Below are 10,000 nucleotides of genomic sequence, written 5' to 3' on the forward strand. Positions count from 1 at the left end.
ACACACACACATACACACACACACACACAACACACACGCACACACACACACACATCTGTATGTGTGTGTCTTTTTGTCTGTGTTTGTACCCCCACTATCGCTTGACAACGTATTAATATGTATATGTATACATGCATGAATATATATGCATACCCGTTTGTTTACATGCGCACACACACAAACACACGCGCATATATATATATATATATATATATATATATATATATATATATATATATATATATATTATAAACATATATCATAGGCTGCAAGTTAATTGTCCATAAATGAGAAATAATAGCCCACTCATAAGTAAACTTAGAAGTAAAATTAGAAGTCATGACTCTTAGACGTTATCATCGGTTTTGCAATGTATGTCTTCTAGTGACAATATTGACTTGAAAACTTGGTAACCTTTTCATATATATATATATATATATAGTATATATCTATATATAAATATATCTAACATATCTATCTATATATATAAAAATATATATATATATGTGGTATATAATATATATATATGTATATAATATATATGAATATAATATATATATGAATATAATATATATATGAATATAATAAATATATATGTATATAATATATTATATATATATGTATATAATATATTATAATATATAATATGTATATAATATATATATCATATATATATATATATATATATATATATATATATATATATATATTCATGTATAATATATATATATATATTTATATATATATACATATATATGCGTATACATAATATATATATGTATATTATATATGTATATGATATATAGGGAGAGTTACAAAAAAACAAAAGACGAAGACAGGTGGTGTACAAAACAAAACAGATGTATTAGTATAACGCTCACGAATAGAAAAGACTTTTATATGTATATAATATATATATAATATATATATGTATGCAACATATATGTATAATATGATATATATATATGTGTGTGTGTGTGTGTGTAAGTAATTATATGTATATAATATGTATTATATACAATATATATAATATATATCTATATAATATATATTTATATAATATATATATATATATATATATAATGATATATATATATGTAGATAATATATATATAATATAGGTATATATAATGTATAAATATGTATATATAATGTATAAATATGTTATATATAATATATATATGTATATGTATATATATATATATATATATATATATATATAAAATATATTATATGTAACAATAATATTAATTTTTTTATTATAGGCACAAGGCCTGAAATTTTGGGGAAAGAGATTAATCGGTTGCATCGACCCCAGTGTTTCATTGATACTTAATTTATCGGCCTCGAGAGGCAAAGTCGGCGGAATTTAACTCAGAACGTAGAGGCAGGCAGATGAAATACCTATTTCTTTGCTACCCAGAAGGGGCTAAACACAGAGAGGACAAACAAGGACAGACAAACGGATTAAATCGATTATATCGACCCCGGTGCGTAACTGGTACTTATTTAATCGACCCCGAAATGATGAAAGACAAAGTCGACCTCGGCGGAATTTGAACTCATAACGTAGCGGCAGACGAAAAGCATTTCGTCCTCCGCGCTAACGATTCTGTCAGCTCGCAGCCTTCCATAATAATAATAATAATAATAATAATAATAATAATAATAATAATAATAATAATAATAATATATTCATTATATATATACATATATATCATACATACATGCATATATATATATATGTATGTATATACATACATACTACATATATATATATACACACACACATACAGTATATCTATATATACAACATTCTACATAATATATATATATATATATATATATATATATATATATACGTACATACACACGCACACACACGAACACCCCACCACACACACGTGTCGGTCCAAAGCGTAGATTGACGGAATTATCTGTATACATTCCGGTTTTTTGTTAAGATGTTCAATCTTTTTGTTTATTATGAATTACTGAATACGAGACCAATGTAAAAATTAGGAACTGCTTATGACTCTCCAGTGTATTTCCAAATCTCCTGTAGAGTTTTTTTCATTAGAGCTCTATATTTCGAACGATCTGGGAGAACCATTTTAGACATATAACGCTTGTGATATAAAACTGATATTTTAACCTAAATTTTGCTGTTGAAAGCTAAGACGCGCATAGAAAAAAATGCTTTATATATATCGCCTTTAAAAAATATTATACTTATAATTGTAAACAAGGTATTGGTTTGTTATAAAGAATCATCTCCACAAACGCTGGAAGTTTGGTAACAGCGGTAAAAATAATTTAGTTATCAGCAACAATAAATAATTTAGTGTTAAATTTTTATTGTGCATTTTTTTCCTGTTTTGCTTACAAATTGTATCTAACAAATGCAGTCTTTGATAGTTACTTTCTTTGCCTAAAATTTCTAAATTTTCGAGATTATTGCTCACACATTTAAGAACATAAACCATGTATGCCAAGGATTATGGGTATAAATGCAAATTTGTAATCTAAATAGAGGTACTGTAGGTATTGTTTCAGGTATCTATTGTTGTCATTTATTTCAGGCATTAAAAAATAAAACAGAGAAAAAGAAAATCGTTTATATCATGGTGAATAGCTGACCTCATTAAAAGTACAATTTTCATTTTTCTCTCTATATTTGGCATCTTGTGTTGTACGGATGCTCTAGATCAATTTTTCTAATTCCTTTCCAATCCAGCAGCAATGCATTTTCAATGGAAGTTAGAGAACATCACCTGAGTGGTCTTGAAATTAGTAAGTAAACAAGCAAGCAAATAAAAATAAGTATATAAGTATGTATGTATATACATCTATTGGCAACAATATCATTATGTATGAGAATTTGCACATATGTATATGCATACCTGCTTGTGTGTATATATAAATATATAACATATTTATTAACTTTTACAAGAAGGCTGATGGTGACTTCGAAGATGCGGCTTTACTTGCCTTCAGATTTCTGCCCAAAAGCCTCGTTTAATGCTAATTTTTTTCTATATATATCTTGACATAAAAGCAATATATATATATATATATATATATATACATACATACACACATACAATACATACATATACACATGCTACATCATGTATATACACCTACATAATGGACTCTTCCATCAATTGTTTTTACATTTAATTTGACGTAAAAACAAACTCTAATATAAATATATCTATTTATGTGCGCGTGTATATGTATAGATGCATGTCTATCTTTGTGCATAATAACATGCCACATGATAAACCACTGGAATGTATTACATAATTTTACAGTTCCATTAATGACATTTAATGGCAAGTGTTTAATTAATATATTTATGCATAAATATATTAATGAAGCGTGTGGCACATGCGCGTGCCTGAAAACAAATGCATAAAGCAGATGCGTATTTAACTAGTCCGTGAGTAAATAAATGGAAAGTATGTGATAAGCGAACATATCTAGTGCATCAATGCTAAAAATTATATTCAACTATAATAAGCACATAATCAATCATTCAATAATTGCCTCTCTGGGAATCGAACTATAGATTTTTACCAATCTGATATTACCCCCGCCTCTATTTTGCTACCGATATGATTGTAGACATTTCGATATCAGTAATATTTCTACGTAATAAATATCAAGTTAAATCGTATGTTATATATTTGTTATATTTGAATACAAAATAGTAATATTAGTTTCAACTTTTGACACAAAGCCAGTTATATCGGGGGAGGGTGGAAAGCCGATTACAACGATCCCCTTCCTCATTGCTCAACTGGTCCCGAAAGGATGAAAGGCAAAGTCAACCTCAGTAAAATTTGAAATCATAACGTAAAGACGGACGAAATGCTGCTAAGCATTTTGCTAACGATTATGCTAACCATTCAGCCAGCCCACCACCTTATATAATCCGCGTGAAATTATTCACATTCATATCTCTAATACACAAGCAAGCACATATATCATTGCATAATATGTATATAATACGTATATATATAAATGCGATATAATCATATATATATATATGTATGTGTGTGTGTGTGTGTGTGTTGTGTGTGTGTGTGTGTTTGTGTGTGTGTATGTGTGTGTGTGTGTAAATGTAATATGTGACAATTATTCGGTAGCCAGGATAAAACTCCGAGTTTTTCCGATGGCCAGATAACTGAAGAGATGACGGCGTGGATTTCCACCTCGGCATGCGAAACTCGGAGTTTTATCATAGCTACCAAATAATTGTCACATATTACATTTACAGATATATTCCTCTATTTACATATATCGAGGTCTTTCATTCTTTGTTGTCTTACCATTTTTATGAATATATATATATATATATATATATATATATATATATATTATATATATATATATATATATATATATTATATATATAATGATACATAAATGCATTCACAGACACGTATAACTATGATATATATGTTTGAGTGTGTCTTAGTGTGTGTCTTCATGCGAGTTTGTATGTGTGTCTGTGTATCTATTTCGTAATAATGTGTGCCTCAATGTAACGTATAATATGAATGAAAGATATGAATGTATGAATACCGTTTGGACTGCAATTAAAGGGCTTAATGGTAATTCCTTTTCTTATATAGCTTATATAATTTCTAATGGTTTTGATTATAGAGGTTGGTCTACTGAATAGGTTCAGGCATATTATGGTTTCATCACAAACGAGCGTATTATATACATATACACTGATACAACTAGCTAAATGCAATACATACAGACGTACGCACATGCACCTGTATACACGCGCAAACAAAAGTATATATGCCTGTGATGTATGTATACATATATGAAAGTTTGTGTGCGCGTTTATATATGCCTATGCATCTGTGTATATGTAAATCCTTATACACACATATATGCAAACATAAGTATATGTATCCGCATATTCACAAACATATATTTACAATTTCAGACCCACATACACACATGTATGCATGTATAACATGTAAGCATTATACATACATTATAGGTACACACATACACATATTTATACATACACATTTATGCATACATGCATACATGTAAATATATACACATCACATATGTATAGATTAATATAAATACACACACGTATTATATAGGGATGCGTTTATATAAATGTATATATACACAGTCACATGTACACACAATACACATGCTCGTTTATATATATGCATGTATATCTCTGTTTCTATCTATATGTATGTATGTATGTATGTATGTATGTATGTATGTATGTATGTATGTATGTATGTATGTATATATATATATATATATATATATATATGTGTGTCTTGTTTCCCATTTGTGTCTTTCGTTGTTCGAAAAAATTGTTCATATTCCATGTACTCGTACTTCGGATTTTTTGTTGTGCACGTTTCATGACGTCCTGTGCCCACATATGCATATGTATGTATGTATAGATGTAAGTATGTACATATACGTATGTATATATGCATATATATATATATATATATAAAGAAAAGGAAAAGATACTTGTAAAGTAGATTTTCACGCAAAGTTATTTTGGTCTCGTTGAGATATCAGAAGTCGAATAGGCTGATATCGACGGGCTAAAATAAAACTTATTGAAACCTGGATCAAAACAGTTACCTCGGCTTACCTGCATGTTTTTATATTCTTACGCGTTATTCTTTGATAGCTGATATCATGTAAGTTGCGAAATGATGACTATATTTTATATAAATTGATCTCATTACATTTAGAAATATATTACATCTTCTGGGAGTAACAAGTTCACTTCCTTCATGTTAATTTCCATATATGCATGTTATACATTTATATAACATACTCACTTATGAAAAGGAGCATTTCCGAATGTTCATTGCATGTATGTATGTATGTACATATGTACAAACCTATGTTTTGTGAAAGAAATATATGGAAACTGAAAGAAGCCCGTCGTTTATATATATATATATATATATATATATATATATATATATATATATATAGATATATATATATATATATAATTACTTGAGGGAATATAAATCCAAACTTACAGGGGAAAAAAATTCAATTTAGAAATACTAATCAAATTTCACACAATATAATATATATATAAAAAATTAGAAAAAAACAGTTTTATCAATTCAAAATGAGCAATTAAATTACACCATCCAGAAAATTACATATATTAGAAATATTAAAATTGAAATAACAATAAAATTTCAATGATTAAGTAAATTGCAAAAAAATAATAAAAACGTATATAATTGGTATATATACCAATTATATACTTTTTCTATTATTTTTTTGCAATTTACTACATCATTGAAATTTTATTGCTATTCTAATTTTAATGTTTCTAATATATGTAATTTTCTGGATGGTGTAATTTAATTGTGCATTTTGAATTAATAAAAGGTGTTTTTTTCTAATTTTATATATATATTATATATATATATATACATACATACATACATACATATATATACATATATATACATATATACATATATATATATATACATACATACATATACATATATACATATACATACATATGTATACATATATACATATACATACATATATATACATATATATTTATATATGTATGTGTGTGTATATGTTTGTGTGTCTGAGCTTGTTCCCCAACATCGTTTGACAACCGATGCTGGTGTGCTTACGTCCCCGTAACTTAGCAGGTAGGCAGAAGAGACCGAGAGAATAAGTACTAGGCTTACAAAAAAATAAGTCCTGGGATCGATTTACTCGACTAATGTTGGTGCTCCAGCATAGCTGCAGTGAAATGACTGAAACAAGTAAAAGAATAAAAGAATAAAAGAGTATATATATATATATGCACCTGTATTTATATTTGTGGTTGTTTGGTCTATCTATCTGTTTATTCATATCACTTCATACACGTATATATATCATGGACTCTCCCGTCTTTAGTCGACGCATGAGCGTTCGGCAATTTCTTGCCAAACAAACACACAGGTGATTTGTTTATTATGATCAAATGTTTGTGTTCACATAAATCACTCCCTCCTTCAAATCGACATTACCTGTATAGGTGCACCATGTGCCACATGCCAGATGACGAAATGATCGCAGAGTAACGTGAAATGAAGTGCTTTGCTCAAGAACCCAACGCAACGCTCGGTCTGGGAATCGAAACCACCATCTAGCAATCGTGAGTGCAACACTCTAAGTACTAAGCCATGTTTTTTTTTGTTTTTATGTTGATTTTAGTAAAAAGAATTTTACACTGAACTGAAGAATTACGCAGTCCTTTTTTTAAAGAGTATGTATTTATTATTCTTTCACAAGAAGAGTGGTGAATAGTAACTTCGATGTTTTGGGTGTGTGATGAAGGCTAGCACCTCGAAGTAATTCTGCATAGGTTCAAAACTTTTCAAGAAGATCATACGTAAGCTCAATGATTTTGAAAATCTTGTATCTGTTTCATTACTTTATTGCGTAAGATTCTGAATGTCATCTAAGTTTATTATGATTTATTTGCAGGAAACAATTGTGAGTGAATCGACGTTCTTGGAGTAACCGAAGAATGTTAGCGATTTTATCGAAAGCAATTTATCCAAATTATTAGGAATTCACGTATGTATATATGCATCTACACACACACACACACATCATACCTGCGGCTCTTCTACCTGAAAAATAAATTCCAATTTATGCCAGCAGTTTTCGGTGCACTTGGTTATTGACAATATGGGAAAGCTGTTTAAGAGACAGGCTAACACGAACTTTACATATACTATCTGTGAGGGGAACGGTAAAAATATGTAAGGCTTTTCTAAGGTTCTATACGTAACACTAATCACTGTTGATATCTAAATTGCAGTGATGTAACTTTCGTTTCTTTATCAAATACCAGCTTCTTCCTTCTATGAAGCATTCTGATAAATAGAAACAAAAACAGACAAACTCTCTCTCTCTTACTTTTTCACACACACACACACACACACACACAGACACACACACACACACACACACACACACACACGCACACATAATTACACGCAAACACACATGCACAAACACATACAAACACACATGCACAAACACATACAAACGCACACATACATACACACAAACACACACACACACACACACAAACGCATACACACAAACACACACATACAACACACACACACAAACGCACACACACACCCAGACACCTATGTATGCATGTAGGTGTGGATCTCATTGTTGAGTGGATCCATATGTTTTGACTTATTGTTATATACGTACAGACATACATGTTTGTCTACACGTATATATATTCACTTATTATAGGATAAATTTCTGGTGTTTTACAAATTTTGCATGTAAGAGTGTATGTATGTGTGCATGCGTGCAACTTTAAATTTCATTGCATATATTATAAATTAATGTATGTAAGTTTAAGTGAGTGTGTGTTTGTTTGTTTGTATGTGTGCGTGTGCGTGTGTAAGGATGTATGTATGTTGTTGGAAATGTTTAACTTTTACCGAATTAACGACTGTCACAAATCGGATGGCCATTGGGTCCATTCCGTTATTGCGGTTCACGGATATGAGAACTGGTGTGTGCATTTAACATGTGTGTGTATGTGTCTGTGCGTGTGAGTGCACGCAGGGGAAACTTGCAATTATGTAGTGGATGTATACATCACTTTATTATGCAGGTGTGTATGTGTGTGTCTGTCTGTGCGCCATTACTGTTTACGTGTGTATATCTTATGTTTACAAATAGTATGTATATGGTCAACCCAAAAAACTCAGATGGATGATCCCTGGGATCTTTCTACACATTTTCACTGTGCCTCTAATCGATTGTATTGGAAGAATGCGAATCCATTTGCTTTGTATGTATGTATGTATGAACGTGTGTATGTATGAATGTGTGAACGAGTGAATGCATGTATGCATGTATGGGTGCGTGTTTATACACACGTATATGAATATTTATATGTATGCACGAACGTACATATGTATATGAAATTTATACCTGTATGTATGTATGTATGTATGTATGTATGTATGTATGTATGTATGTATATATATATATGTGTGTGTGTGTGTGTGTATGTATGTATATGTGTGTATGTGTGTATGTTTGTTTTTCTGTTATAATAATAAAAGCGATGTTCGCGCTAACCTGAATACTTTTGGTAAGTACAAGTTTATTATTCCTTAGCAAAAATAGTGTTGACATGGTCTTCCAAGTTTCGGCTAGCTAAGCCATCACCGGACTGTGACTATATATATATATATACGTCTCTGTACATATATGGATATATACTAGAGTATGTATGCGTGTATATGTACATATGTATGTGTGTGTATGTATATATGTATGTATGTGTGTGTATATTTCTATGTATAAGCTATGAGCATGTTATTATTGATGTTTCTCTTCCTGGTAATTACAATATAGCCACATTTTCATTTATTTACGCTTTTTTTTTTATTTCAAGAAACCAAATTTATTTTATGCACTTGTAACTTCCGTTTAGTTTGGTTGAGAACATCTAGTTACCTAGAATATATACTCTTATCCCGGTAAAAAATTTACAAAAATGTATGTCCTTTTCCATAATTCTGTCCACCATATTTGTAGACGTTTCAAAATTGTTTTTCACAAGATAGCAATTGTTCAAAGATCACTGTAGCTAGAGCTTACTATACTATAATACAATACTATACCATGTGTGTGTGTGTGTTTTACCGATTCGATTGTTTTTCTAAGTTGATGAATTTGCGGTGATATATCCATATATTAGAATATTTGGTTTAGCATCTAATAGTTTAAGAACTGTTAGGTTAATAAACTTTGTTATAAAGTGTTGCATAGATTCTTTTTACCGTCCTGTAAAGGATTGTTATAGCTTTTAGACTAAGTTCGCGAGAAAAAATTTTGCTTAGAAAATTAAGCCAAAATTACGACGTTTGTTTCATTTTATTATCATAATTATTTGATT

The 10,000-nt window shown here is 29.7% G+C and overlaps 1 protein-coding gene across 2 annotated transcripts in view; it reads right to left on the reverse strand.

Moving 5' to 3' along the window:
* Positions 1-10,000, reverse strand: part of LOC115225998 (homeobox protein orthopedia-like) — a 68,892-nt gene that overhangs the window by 57,377 nt on the left and 1,515 nt on the right. The window lies entirely within an intron of this gene.

Source organism: Octopus sinensis, linkage group LG2 (assembly GCF_006345805.1).
Source record: "Octopus sinensis linkage group LG2, ASM634580v1, whole genome shotgun sequence".
NCBI lineage: Eukaryota > Metazoa > Mollusca > Cephalopoda > Octopoda > Octopodidae > Octopus > Octopus sinensis.